The following is a 15,768-nucleotide window of genomic DNA, read 5'->3' as shown; positions in this document are numbered from 1 at the left end:
ACTAACATTAGCCCCAGAAAGTTTTAATGTCTGCTCTACAGAAGATAGGAGTAGTTTATAAGTATGATCTGTTGTAGGGTATTCAGTAGGAGAGAAACATGAGCAAATACCTGTACTCAAAAGATTCCAGCAATGTTAGAACTAGGATTCAAGGTGAAGAACAGCTGTCGGAAATTACTTGAATAACCAATTCATCAAAGATATGGGTCAATCATGTTAAAAAAGTATTAACTACTTAGCATTTACATGAATTGATCAATGAAAGAGGTGGAACTGTTTGAACTTTGAAGCCATTGAAGTTTGTCCTTACAAATATATTGTTTATACCAATTATGTACTCAAAAATGAAATCAATTGAAAGATTTAAATTTGCTTGACAAAATGTTCTATAGAGTTATCAATGTTAGGAGATAAATTGTAGATGAATTTAATGAGTTGAAAGGAAGATATATTTTAGCTTCAGGAGATTAAGGATTAAGATCAGGTGTTATAAAGAGCCAAAGTATTATCACAGACCTGCCAATGAAGTCATCCTTTTTCAAAGAGTCCTTGTCCCACACAGTGATGTCTATGATGCCACTTTTTTCCTCAGCAAGAAGAAAATCAAATTGCTCCTTCCACTTGGGATTCAGTGTTTTTAAAATAGCCTAAAAGATTCAACACAAATCACACCCAGATTTATCCAGATACAGTCTAAACAAGCATCAATGACTCAATTGTACACTTTCAATAAGAAATGATACTTAACATACTTGCAAAGAATTGCCACTTTGGCCTGAACTGATAGTCTGAGCGTAATTTGCACTCAAAATTGCGCTACTTTTAGGCATTGTTTTGTTGCCCTAAAGTTTCTGCTCATAAATAATTTGTACATTGCTGAACATATTCTCTGCTGTGTACCAGAATAATTGAAGCATTTTAGAGCATAATTATAAGAATATAAAACATATACATTGAAAAATATTCCTTGATACAGTTAAGAGGCATGACCTGGTCAGTTTAATGAATAAAACTGTAAATTAATTTATTACAAATAAGCATTTATAATCAGTCAGTCACCACCTGTGCATAACCTGATCTTAAACAGCTAAAAAATGACTGCAAAGAAGTACACAACATAAATTGCTAGTTGCATTGGAGTATAGCGGTCAATCTGTTAGCAAACTATAAAAAGAATATTCAACCATTTTTGAAGCATATTTATTAGCTTCTTTGCACCCCACGAGAGATTAATTTTAAGAGAATCCTTGAAGGTCACCAAATGCATCCAATAAGTGGACACTCAAAAATATCATTAATTCGATCTGGGGTGCAGCATGCTACCTGGATTTGACTAGCTCTTAATAATAATGAATTTATGTTAATGCAAAACAGTGCAGAAACTGAAATATATGTTGGATATAGTTTACACTTAAAATTCCTTATTTATGTGCTAGTTTAGCCAATTGTGGATGGATTGCTCCAAATAAACCATTGCAAACTAGCAGAAACTCTGCCAAATTTGTTTGCAACAATTAAAGCCAATGTTAATGAACAAATATACATTTCATTCATGGGGCATGTGCATCTCTACCTGGCCAGCATTTATTGCCCATCCCTAGTTGCCCTTGAGAAGGTGGTGGTGAGCTGCATTCTTGAACTGCTGCAGTGCATGTGCAATGGGTTGACCCAAAAATGCTACTGGGGAGAGAATTCCAGGATTTTGACCCAGCAACAGCAAAAGGACGGTGATATATTTCCAAGTCAGGATGGTGAGTGGTTTGGAGGGGAACTTGCTGGTGGTGATGGTCCCAAGTACATGTTTTCCTTGCCCTTCTAGATAGAAGTGGTCATGATTTTGGAAGGTGCTGTCTGAGGATCTTTGGTGAATTTCTGCAGTGCATCTTGCAGAAAGTACATGTTGCTGCTACTGAACATCGGTAGAAGAAGTGGATGCTTGCGGATGTACTGTCAATCAAGCGGGCTGCTTTGTCATGGATTGTGTCAAGCTTCTAGAGTGTTCTTGGGGCAGCACTCATCCAAGCAAGAGGGGAGTATTCCATAATACTCATGACTCAGACTTGTGACTTGTAGATGTTGGACAGATTTTGAGGAATCAGGACGTGAGTTACCTGTCACTGAATTCCTAGCCTCTGTCCTGCTCTTGTAGCCACTGTGTTTGTCTGACGAGTTCAGTTGAGTTTATGGTCAATGGTAATTCCAAAGATGCTGATAGTGGGGGATTCAGTGATGCTAACACCATTGAATGTCAAGGGATTGTGGTTAGATTGTCTCATCTTAGTGATGATCATTGTCTGGGATTTGTATGGCACAAATGTTACTTGCCATTTGTCAGTCCAAGCCTGGATATTGTCCAGATCTTGATGCATTTGAACGTGGACTGTTTCAATATCTGAGGAGTCACAAGTGTTGGACACTGTGCAATCATTGGCGAACATCCCCACTTCTGACCTTATGATGGAGACAAGATCATTGATGAAACAGCTGAAGATGGCTGGGCCGAGAACACTACCCTGAGGAACTTGGGACATTTTATTGGCATAAAAAGTGATAGCAAAGTTAGCTGCATTCACTTAACAGAATTGCTGTAATATTAAGAGAATTTCTGCATTTACATAGATTTTTTACTGACCACAGGACGTCCTGAAGTGCTTCAAAGTGAGCAACTTTTATTGTGTAGTCACTGTTGTAACGTAGGGAAACATCAATTTGCAGACAGCGAGGAACAAACAACTCAGATAGCAAGAATTGCAGATGCTGGAGTCAGTGATAACACAGTGTGGAGCTGGAGGAACACAGCAGGCCAGGCAGCATCAGAGGAGCAGGAAAGTTGATGCTTCAGGTCGAGGCTGTTCTTCAGCAAATGAACAACAATAATGTTTTCAATTACCAGATTTCAGGCTTATTTTTCAAATTTAGTTTAGGCCATAAACTGGTAGCAGGTAGTGACTGATTTACACTAGCAAGAGATTCCTCCTTTTGTTTTTCAAATATTGGCATGGTACTTTTGCATTCACTTGAGAGAACAGATGATATAATGGTTTGATGTGGCATCTAAAAGACAGCACTTTCAAACATACAGCACTGAATCTATCAGTCTACATTAAGTGCTCAATTCTCTGGGGTAGGGCTTGAATCCAAAGCATTCTGGATTATGTGGTGAGCATTCTATCACTGAGCCAAAGCCATTAATAACATATTACTTTCACATTAGTTGTGAATAATACTGGAAATAATAGGGGGAATCATGTGCTTCATCGCTTGAACATATAAACTGCTCATTCACTTTTTATAAACATTTTAGCTTAAAACCTGTGAAACTCTCCTCTGACTGAGCAAGTACATAGCTCGACAGCCAGTAGGTATTAGTCATGTCCTCAAATGGCCTCCTTTTCTGATAGGCATTGGGAGATATTTAATTACATCCATAATTGGTGGAGCCAGATGTTTGCAGTTGGCATAATTTTACTAATTGGGAATAGGTTTAAGAAGATGAACCAGGAAGTCTGGGTTCAAGTCCCACTTGCTCTAGAGGTGTATAATAACTCCGCTGAATCAGGTTGATTAGAAAAATAGGTTAAATTAAAAACAAAATATCTGAACAGTTTGATTAGAAAGTATAATACTTTGCAAATGGTTATATGGTTCAAATTCATTTTATTAAATAATTTTTCTGACAGGGTAGGGATAAAGAGAAAAGTATCTGCCATTATTTGGGGAAGAGTAGACATTCACTGTCATTCAAAACATAATTTTTATGTTGATTTTGTATTTGCTAATTATTCCAGACACAGGTCTGTCCATTAGGTGTTTTGAGTTACTATGCTTTACAGTATCTATTTGATATATCATGTCTTATTCATCTATCCCCTCTGTGTTTGCTGTCCTACACTGGCATCTAATCAAGCAATGCCTTAATTTTAAATTTCTCATCTTTGTTTTCAAATCCTTCACTCCTGTCCAATTCTTTAATTTATGTGAAGATGTACTGACACTGGGACTGTAATTTAGAACCCTAACTTAATGTTCTGGAAGCAAGGGTTTGAATTCCACTATGTCAGGTAGTGGAATTAAAATTCCGCTATTAAAAGAAAAGCAGCTTAAAGGTAACTATAAAACCACTTTTGATAGCTGTAGAAACTCATTTGGTTTACTTATGGCTTTTGGGAAAGCAAATCTGCCATTAGTATCTGGCCTTGCCTACATGTGACTTCAGATCCACGGCAATGTGGTTGACTCTTTGCTGCCCTCCAGGCAATTTGGGATGGACACAATAAATCCTCTAATAAGGCCTCATTTCATGAACACAAGAAAAAAGTCTCCTCCAGCCTTGCAATTGTCTAAGGTATCTGTGCTCCTCAAACTCCAGCCTTTAGAGCATCTTTTAATTGTTGTTGTGCTTTCATTTATGAGATCTTCTTTGTAGCTCGATTTCTTTTTGAAACCTACTTCTTTGGCCGAGCTTAAAAAAAAATGGGGTTGTGCAATTTGGCAGGAAGAATTAACCTTTAAGCAAGAGGATTAATCATTACAGGGTTAATTGGACATGACAATGAATAATTTGAAGAAAATGGAAAATTACATGGAAAGCAGGTCTAGACCTGCTTTGGGTGGAAGGTAACTACACAGACCTTGGCTGGGGCCTGGAAACAGAATATTGTGCAGTTATCACAGAGCTACCTGGAGGAGTTTGTTGTACAATGGAATACCTGGAAAAGTACTGAAAGTACTACGAATTGATGATACAGTGTATAACATTAAATTCAGAATAGTACTGATATCGGGCGCTTTGTCCCAATCATTGGATTTTCCCCATTGGCTTTGTGAGACTGGGGCTATAGAATCTGAGATAGAACTCCAAGTGCCACCGTTGCTAGTACCCGACGAGTTGAAAGGCAGTGACATTCACTCGTTTGCATATGTCTAAACACTTTAAGCTAATAGATTCGCTCATTTGTTTGTGTATATATTAAGTAGATTAAGCTAATACACTTGCTATGTATTGAAGTACACGTGTCTTCTTGTATTCATTCTGGTCAGACCTTAAAGAACATATTAGGCACTTTCAAGCTAAAAATACATCAGGGCTGAGTTCGACAAATTTTTAAATCTGCAAGGGAGTCAATGGTTATGAAGGGCAAAGCAGAAAGTGGAGTTAAAGCCACAATCAGATCAGCCATGATCTTACTGAATGACGGCGTAGGCTTGATGGGCCAAATATATACTCTTGCTATGATCATAAACTTTTGGCAATTTAGCCTGATATCTACTTATCTGGTTTTGTCATATTTTGTCTTATAATGATCCTATGAAATGTCTTTGAAATTGTTATGATATAAAGGCTCTATATAAATATAAGTTATGTCACAGGAAAATGGTAAAAACTGATGAACACTTATTTCCTTACCCATATGATTGAAATGTACAGTTAATTTACATAGGTAACAATGCAGGGCAGAGAAGATAATATTCACAAAGCTTTTAATATTACAATTATGCATTTTAAGTGAGCACTTTCTTTAAAATATTCTTATTGAATTATTCAATTACCTTACTCTTGTACTTCTGACAGCCCATTTTGAACTTTACATATGGATCACTCAACCCATTTGGATCCATGGGCTTTAAGTCTCGGCCCTCAACTAAAGTGACACTGACAACCCCTCTCCAGAGCTCATTCCTTTTGTGTGCTTCCAGAAAGCGGACGTTCTGTACCTGAGGGAACATGCGGATGTAGAGAAATTACTAAACAAACTTCATATAGGCACTGATTACTGACAGTACATTATTGTTGGCCCATACCTTAATGGATAGTAACAAGTGCACGTGTAAAACATACAAACACCAGGGTTTTGTCATTTATAATTCATTTGACCTTTAGAGCTGATAGGCTAATATAATGCCCCATCAATGTAATGTAGTAAATACATCAACGAATAGGATTCTTAAATGAATGCTATACCCTTATATTTCAATTGCAATGTTCAATTAAGCAATCTCAATTACAGAGAAACTGGTCTTGCATCAAAATTCCTTTCCATTTAAATTTATTTTGGGTATATGACATATAATTTCTTACTATAATAAGTCACTGAACCATGAAGCATATCTTAATTCTCAATAGATTGTATTAAGTATGATTTTCTTTCACTTATGAAGATAGCTTTTTGCTGTGAGAACAGTGAACATTATCGTTATTGTGATTGGGAGAGAATAAATGGTACAAATAAGTAAGATCAACAACTGCCTGATTGTTTATACAAATAAGCAGTTTGTCAAAGTTTGTTTTAACCACAGAGGAAAAAAAAAGTGAATTAGGATCATAGCTTTCAGGAACTTTTGAATGGAACATATTCCAATGACTTTTGTAAATCTTTCACAAGGCTAAAAGAATACGTTACATTTGGTGACAATCATTTAGGTCCACGAGCATGTTTCGCTAATAAGGATCTTGAGCATATTCACAGACTATGACAATAAGCTAGAAAATCTGATGACCACCGTAACACTGATGTACTTCTTTTGTGCAAATGGAACTTACTTTTCTCGTAAAAGAAAATGGGAAGGAAATTCACTTTCTACCAGCAGCATGGAAACTATTATACTTCCTCAGGAGAAGGTAGCACTGCAGATCCATACCTGCATGGCCCATGGAGTTTTCTCCATTGATCATAATAAAGAATGCTGAATAAGGTACAATAGGTGTCTTTCCTCAAGGAGCGGCTGTGTAACATCACCATGTGAATAAATTTGTCTTCCAATAAATCTCATAATTATAAGCTATCCCATGAAGATGAAGGGGTAGTAGGAACTGCTGATGCTGGAGAATCTGAGATAACAAGGTGTAGAGCTGGATGAACACAGCAGGCCAAGCAGCATCAGAGGAGCGAAGGGTCCAGACACAAAACATCAGCTTTCCTGCTCCTCTGATGCTGCTTGGCCTGCTGTGTTCATTCAGCTCTACACCTTGTTATCCCATTAAGATGAAGATGGCTCCAACATATATACACAAACAATGTAAATTTGACTGACCCTAATTCCAATACAGAGCTACAGAGATAAAAGATGAGTGATCTTTGTGAGAATATAGTAGTAAAAGACAGAAGTGGAACATTGGTACAATTCCCTGCTGCAAAGAGCATGCGTACAGAAGGCTGTGCTGCCTGCCAGGAGCCAGGGTTTGGGATATTTACTTAGGGCAGGAAAGGAATTTGTTGTGGGAGAGGGAAGATCCAGTGTGTAGGCACCACTTAACATAGTTAAAACAAAGAAAGAGGTCAGTATTAGGAGCAAGACACAAATCTAAGAAGAAGACCCTCAAAGGTAATACATTTACAACTCTGGAATCTACTTGACAATGAAAAGCTCAGCATGTCTGGCATGAGGAAGGGTCACCGGACCCGAAATGTTAACTCTGATGTTTTTCTTCACAGATGCTTCCAGACATGCTAAGGTTTTCCAGCAACTTTTATTTTTGTTCCTGATTTGCAGCACCCGCAGTTCTTTCAGATTTTACCTGTTCACTGATGCTTAGTTTGGGTTCTGCCAAGACCACTTAGCTCCGCACCTCCTTACAACCTTGGTCAAAAATGGACATTAGAGCTAAACTCCAGAGGTGGGGTCAGAAAGACTCCCTCGACATCAAGACAGCACTTAACTGAGTACAACATCAAGGGCCTAGAAAAACTTGAGTCAGGGAGAAAGCTCTCCAGTGGTTGGAGTCATACCCAACACAAAGGATGATGCTTGTGGTTGTTGGAGGTTAGTCATCACAGCTACAGGACATAATTGCATGAGTTCCTCATGGTAGTGTTATAAGCCCATCTCCAGATGCATCATCAGTTACTTTCCCTATATCATAAGGAATTATGAGGCTAGGAATTCTGTGCCTAACAATTAACCTCCCCATCTCCCCAGTGCACATAACAAGTCAGCAGTGTGACAGAATACTCTCTAGTGTGTATTTGCACCAAAAGACATGAAGCTCAACATCATTGAGGACAAAGCAGCTTGGTTGACTGACGCCCCAGACACCACATTCAAAATTAATTTCCTTTGCCACAACACAGAATACCAGCAGTGAGTACCATCTGCAAGATGCACTGCAGCAACTCACCAAGGCTGCTCTAACAACACTTTCCAAACTGAGAATCTCTTCCATCTATAATGTCAAGATCAGCAGAAGCATTAGTACTTTTAAGTTCCCTGCAAGCCAACACAATCTTGAATTAGGAACATAGGAACAGGAGCAGGCCATTCAGCCTCTCAAGTTTAGCTCACTACTCAATATGATAATGGCTGATTGAACACTTCAATGCCTTTTACCCACCACCTTCCACAAGCCTGTGTGCCATAGGTAATCAGCAATCTAGTAATCCCTACCTTAAAAACACTCAAAGACTGAGACTCCATGGCCCTCTGTGGCAGAGAATTCCAAAAATTAACAGCCCTCTAAGTAAAATAATTTCTCTGCATTTTATACTGAAGTGGCATCCCTTGATGTTTAAATAATACCTAATGGTTTAAGACTCTCCAAACAGGTGAAATATCTTACCTGTATCTACCCTGTCTATCCCTTTACATATGTTATAGGTTTTTAATGAGAATACCTCTCATTCTTTGATACTCTAGAGAATACTGGCCCAGTTTCTCAAACTCTGTTCATAAGAAAGTCCTGTCAACCTGGGAACAAGTCTGGTGGAACATTGTTCCACTCCTTCCACGGCAGTATTTTTTACTGAGATGTGGAGATTAATATTGCACACAATACACTAGATGTGGTCTAGTCAAGCTCCTATACGATAGAAGCAAGACTCCAGTACTCCTACACAGAAATCCTCTTGAGATGAAGGCTAACATTCTAGTGGCCTGATGAAGGGTCTAGGCCCAAAACATCGACTCTCCTGCTCCTCTGATGCTCCATGACCTGCTGTGCTCCTCCAGTTCCATGCTGTATTGACTCTGACTCCAGCATCTGTAGTTCGTGCCATATCAGAGAGTACTGATTAATGGTTGTTTTTGACTGGAAGATTTGTATTGGAGACCCCAGTGGGTCATTGTCCGAAGTCTTGCTCTCTTTTTTTCTTAATCAACCTGTTCAGCAATATTATTACACTCTGGAGCAGTGGGACTTGAACCCAGTCTTCCTAGTCCAGGGATAGGGACACTACCACTGCACCAAAGGAAGGCCCTGAAGTCTTGCTCTATTGATTATATATTAATGACCCTCACCTTGGTGTCAGGGGCCTAATGTCCACATTTGCAGGCACTGGGATACTTGGAACTATTGTGATATATGAAAATGATGGAGTAGAACTTGGGAAGAAAATAAACAAGTTGGTGGATAAGCGGCAGATGAAAATTTATGCAGAAAAGTGTTATTTGATTCATTGTTGTAGAAGAATGTAGAAAGACAATTTAAACCAAAGGGCACAGTTCTAAATGCAGAAGAAACAGGCAAACCTTGATGTTATGTGCATAAAGCACAGAAGGTGGCAGGACAGGTTGAGAAAGCAGTTGATAATATATAGAACATTCTAAGCTTTATAATAGGAGCGCAGAGTACAAAGGCAAGATAGTTAGATTAAACACAGGCTTTGTCTTTAGTGGAGTATTTTATCTCATTCTGGTCTTGATAGTTTAGGAAATAGTTTTTACTTAGAAATTTGAAGGAATTAATGGGGGCACAAAAAGGATTCATGAAGTTCCATGGATGAGGAACTTCAGTTACATAAAGAGATTGGAGAAAACTTAGGTGGAAGCTTCACCATGCCATGGGCACCATCAGTCACGAGCAAAGTGGGCATTCAGTACGGGGTTTGGCCATGGTGTGCGCAGATCAGTCACAATCAAGATCTGTCTGACCATGTATGGGGAATGTCCAGTGGTCAGTTCTGCAGGGGCAGTGAAGAGAATTGCTTTTCATCAGTCAAGGAGCTTCAAAGACGGCAGTCAGGATCTGATCAATCAAGTCTAGGTCAGGACTGTCTGAAATTGGTCAGAGGTCAGGGGCATCCTGGGGTTCTTGCATTGATCATTGAAGAGAGTGCGGGGGAGGACAGGGAGCTTTGGGGAGAGGGTGATCATTCCCAAAAGGAGTGGTGCTATCAAGGCTGGAGTGGGGCATGGGAAGAAATAGGTATTTGCAGAGAATGGGGGCAAGTATGGTGACGAGCAGGGGCAGAGTGGAAGCTCAAGGTATAAGGCGATAGTTGGAACATCATCAGAGCACATGGTAGGCTACTAGAATGGGAGTTATTAGCAGTGACTACCATGGCGGCTTCCACAGGCCAGCATAAAGCACCAAGGTGGGCACCATTAAGGTCTAATGTTGGAGGTCAGGAAGCAGGAAGGACAGTTCGAAGCATTGTTCAAGGTGGTGGGACTCTAGATGGAGTGCATAGTAGGAAGTAGCTGACTGTAAAGTGCAAGGTAATAGAAGACATAGAGGCTCTGGAGAGGTACATAGCAACCAAGTGACTGCAGAATGTGCACCAACTGGGTGAAGGTGCTGAAGAAGCTGAGTGACCAACACATTACATCAAAAAGGAAGGGTCAACTATGCTATGACCTGCTTCCCATCCCCAGTAATCATTCAATTTTTCATTGAATTCGGTGGAGGCCAGCATCGTACCCATATGACATATAATGAAGCAATATTCTCCTCCTCCCATAACATTCATGGAAGTTGGTGCTGGTGCTGACCGTGCCTACCACAAGCTGCGTTCCCTTTCATCACGTGTCCTTCTCTAGATGCTGACTTAAACTGGTAAATGGCTGTGAGTACACCCAGGCTGGATAGAGTCAATGTCAGTCTGATGGGCGAAAGAGTAGGCTCCATGTCTGCTGGATGTTAAGATATTGAAGGGGCAAATACATGAAGTTTGGGTTTGCAAATCCCAGCCATGTTTAATTTCCAATCATTTCTCCATCCATATGCAATGGACGAGAGTGAACGTCCTGAGGGTTCCACTGCTGGCCAACTGACTTACACTATGTCATTGGTGCTTGCAAATGTCACACTGGCATTTCAATGATGCAGATTTTACTAGAAATAACTTAGAAAGAGGCAAATGTTGGTCAGAAGTGTGTCAACATTTGTGAAACTTCCATGAATGTTATGGGAGGAGGAGAATATTGCTTCATTATATGTCATATGGGTATGATGCTGGCCTCCACCAAATTCAATGAAAAATTGAATGATTACTGGGGATGGAAGCAGGTCATAGCATAGTCGACCCTCCCTTTTTGATGTAATGTGTTGGTCACTCAGCTTCTTCAGCACCTTCACCCAGTTGGTGCACATTCTGCAGTCAGGGCTCTGGTGAAGCAGACAATTTTTTAATTCACTAGTGTGACATAGGCATCACTCTCTCCGTCTCTGATTGTCCTTGAGAATGGGACTGCTGAAGATATGATTCCACTGCTTGAACCAGTCTAGGTGGGGGGGGGGGTGGGGGGGGGGCTGGGCGACTCCTCCAGTATAGTCCAGACAGAGTGTGCTGCACCATCCTAGCATGATGTGCTCTGCATAGTTGGAGGAGGCGAGGAGGTCATCATGACAGCATTTGGCTTGCATTTAAAGCGCAAACTGCAAAATTGTTTTGTGCGTGTCGTTTTTGCTAGCTGCTAATACAAGCTTGTGTTTGGAATGATTTGATTCCTTGCCAGCGTGGGATGTTCCCTTACTGGACAATGATAAGCTGCAGGTTTCCAGTGGTCACTTGGGACAGACTACTGATGACTTAAGAAGGTGTTTAGACGTGATGCAGCTAAGGACACGTAAACTGTGCAGGCTGGTGGTAAACCAGCAACAAGGGTGAGAGGATGGGATTGCATACACAAGGTAGTGTCGGCTATACCAGCTCTGACGTGTCACAAACAATGCAGCTTCCTGGCTGCTGTGCCGTGATGTTGCAAGTGAGGGGCAATGCCACAGTGCCAATCCTGGTCCAGGGACACAGCAGTCTTTGAAAATGGCCTGGGCTTCAGGGATGCCAGCTTCTTTGTGAATATCTTGTGAGTGACAAGTTCTTTTGGGAATGGCGTGTGGTGAAATGGGGCTAGAATTGGATGACACGGGCTCTATTGGGATGGGGTAGGTAGTTAATGAGGTGAGCGTGGTAAGACATGGTGAAAGACCTTGCAGGAAAAAACCTTTTAAAAACACGACGTGAATGACACTTCGCCAAAAAAGAAGGTTCATTCCATTGGGACTGTTCTGCTTGGACAAGAAAATGTTGAGAGGAAATTTGATAGGTTTTCAAAATGCCAGGGAGTCTGGACAGACTAGACAAATAGAACCTGTTTCCGAGGATAGAGAACCTGTGGGCACTGGTTTAGATAATTGGCAGATAAAGCAATTTGCCAATTTAAAAAAAAATTCACTCAGTGACTGTTTAGGATTTGGAATGGACTAGCTGAGAGTGTGGTGGAGACAAGTTCAACTGAAGTATTGGAGAAGGAAGTGGATTACACCCTGGAAAGGAGGAATTTGAAGGGCCATTGGGTGAAGGCCAGTTCTACAATCCATCCTGACTGAAATCAAAGGTAAAAATAAAGCATGTCGCTCCAGAGAACTCTTCTATGCTGATGATACCATGCTAGTTGCTCACACAGAAATTCAGCTCAAGAAGTCATAGGTTATCTCTCTCATGCCTGTAACTTGCTCTTGCTAATCAAGGCAACCATGATCTTTGAACAAGGTGTTACATTTCCATCCTGACCACATTAAATACCACCCTATCAGAAGTGATTAGCAAATGCTACTACCTTAGGTTCATGTGTTTTTTTAACTAATTCATGGGAGGTTAACTTTGGTGGCTGTTCCAGCATTTATTGTTCATCCTTAAATCTATCAATCTGTTACTTGATGCAGAACTCAATAAACTCTTAGGTAAAGTAACCTTTGATGGACTCTTTGAATATATATGGAATAATGTCAAGCTGACTGTTAGGGCCAGGATGTAAGCTTATAGCTATCAAGAAAGGGGGCTCAACAACTTTCACCTTTTGTTGTTTGTACAGCATTCTGAGCATCTCACAGAAGGAAAATATTCAGAATACAGTTGGCTCAAAGGCAAATCTCCATGTATGTTAATACTCTTCAAGCAAAGGTAATTTTGCTGACTTCGGCATGTTCGCAGGACAGAAGACAGTTGCACGTTCAACAATTTTCTCTATTGTGAAGTAACCGGAGTCAAAAGATCAGCAGAACCTCGGAGCTCTGTTTCAAGGATGCTTGCAAGTGTGACATTGAAGGCCCTAAACATTGATTATCACACTTGGGGGAGTGGGGGAGGTGGGGACAGGTGCGGGGAGAAGATCAAGTGGAGACAGGTGTAGGGAGAAGGTCAGTTGACAATAGGGGAAAATGCTGAAACCACCTCTGTGTCTACATATACCATCGTGATCAGAAATCACATAACACCAGGTTATAGTCCAACAGGTTTATTTGAAAACCCAAGTTTTTGCAGCACAGCCCCTTCATCAGGTGTCATGTGATTTCTAATCTTGTCCACCCCAGTCCAACACCGGTACCTCCACATCATGTGTACCATCATGATCAGTGGCTACAGAGGCACCAACATCAAAAATGATCATTCACAACGACACTTGATAGCTACTTCATAAGTGATACTTGTGCCAGAATCTCTCCCAGATTGGGCTCTTCAGGCATCAGCAAAAGTGTAAAATATGGAACTGTTCAATCTCCAACGAATTTGATTTGCTGCACGTCCGTTAATAACTGGGATGGAGAGGGGCCCAATCCCACCTGTTGTTCTGGCCTCCAGCTCTGGCACTGGGTGAGCACCTCCTGGTGATTTTTTTTTACTGCTGCCAAACCCGGCTACATGCCCGATACTAGAACCCCTCCTGGAAAATCATAGTTGGCTTGCAAGAACTGGCATTATGTGAGAACATTAACAGCGTCAACTGGTTCACCACTTCCTATTGCCTCCCTCTTCAAAAAATAGCCTAAGGGTAGAATGGAACCATGCAATTGGCACACTGATTACAGATGTTAAATTCTTGCCCATTTGGACTCATAAATCAACCTTAAGATTAAGTGTCATACACGATCTAAATTGTAGTAGATTTGCATATTTCCGTTAAATCACTAACAATGATTCCCATGGCTATAATTTTAAATAGATATACAAAAAGGCATCTAATCTGTTATAAAAAAGAAACACTATTGGCAATGTAGAACTGTTTGATGTTAACAACTGGAACAATATCTGTTGTCCAGTTTCTTTCTAAGATTAAACATTACGTCATGAGGACGAAAACAGTGCTGGCAAAATCCATTGGAATTACTGATTAACTTACACCATGTTTCCACATGATCTAGGGATTACTACCATTATCCCAGTGACAAAATGAATCTCAGTGCCTTTCTTTATAATGTAAAATATCCTAACAATCCTAATTATATAAAAGCAATTTGATGATGGCTGTCCATTTAGTGAGAAGGGAAAAATAGCCTTGGTGAATATATCACGACTTTAAGACAGAAAGATACAAGTTACAAGGCAGCTGTTGATTTCTTCCCATCATCCCATGTTAAGTGTAAACAATCATCAGACTATCTATTACCTTGCAGGATGGTGTCCAATTCCTTCTCAAAATCATATTCTGTGGAAAGGATAAAATATTTAAATACCACTGAGCTGCAATGCCAATCATTATTTATTCATAATTAATAATATGGAAAGTAATGCTGCAATAGAGAAAGTTAGGGCAAGGTAGGGTGACGGATTTAGCATAACATATTATGTCTTGTGTTGATGGGAAGTTTAATAACTGAGTAAAAATGAATGAAGGACACAGTCACCAATCAGGAGGCCTAACATGAATTTATTCATTTTTTCACAGAGCTTTTGGAATATATTTTATTTTATGCTTTTGTGAAGTTATTTTACTGTCATATCAACATTCTATTCTGAATAATCAGTTAGCAGTGGCAAAATTGCTTACTGAACTGCTGATTAACAGAACTAAGGTCTTAGAAATATATTACTAGTCTAATGCAAGAAAACTCGGAAAGTAAAATTTGATACTAATATATAAACAATTCTATTTAATAATGCCTTTACACTGCATGTTTAGTATTGGTACTGTCGTCATCAAGCCTAAGTCTGCAACATGATTTACTCTAGAGTGAAATTGTTGATCTGAGTGGCACTCCCTTCAGTTGGTAGTCTCACAAATTATATTTGTTGGACATTGCATTGTATTGAAATGCATTTTCAAATTTGGTTAACTAATTGCTTGGGGATCTGCAAAGCAAGATTGTACACAACTCTTTAAACTCAAATTTCTAAACATTGGTACAGTACACTGTGTGCATCCAAAGTTATGCAAAAGTATCTCTTGAACAGAGTGGTTTCAGCAGGCTAGATCTAAGCAATATTGTATGGCTGTGCTTTGCTGGAGCTTAGTGTGCACCATCACCTACCAATGCTCAAGCACTGAAAGACAATCTGTGTACTTGTAAAACTCATCACTTCACACTCAATGGTGTTCTGAATTGTATGGAATTTTTGAATAGATATTTTATATATTGAGTAGAAAATAGATTGAAATGTTTCAAAAAAATGTATGAATACATTGATGATCAATGGTTCTGTCATCCCAATGACAGGAATCCCGAGTCAGCTCCTTCCAACCTTTGACTTAATAAAGAGAAGTTTTGTTGCCACAGGAAGATTGAAGCATGGCTCGACCACAATTAAATGGGTGTTTCCCATTACAGCAGGCTAGATT

This window comes from Rhincodon typus, chromosome 3, assembly GCF_021869965.1.
Source record: "Rhincodon typus isolate 14 chromosome 3, sRhiTyp1.1, whole genome shotgun sequence".
Classification (NCBI taxonomy): Eukaryota; Metazoa; Chordata; class Chondrichthyes; order Orectolobiformes; family Rhincodontidae; genus Rhincodon; species Rhincodon typus.
Note: the sequence above shows the minus strand (reverse complement) of the source record.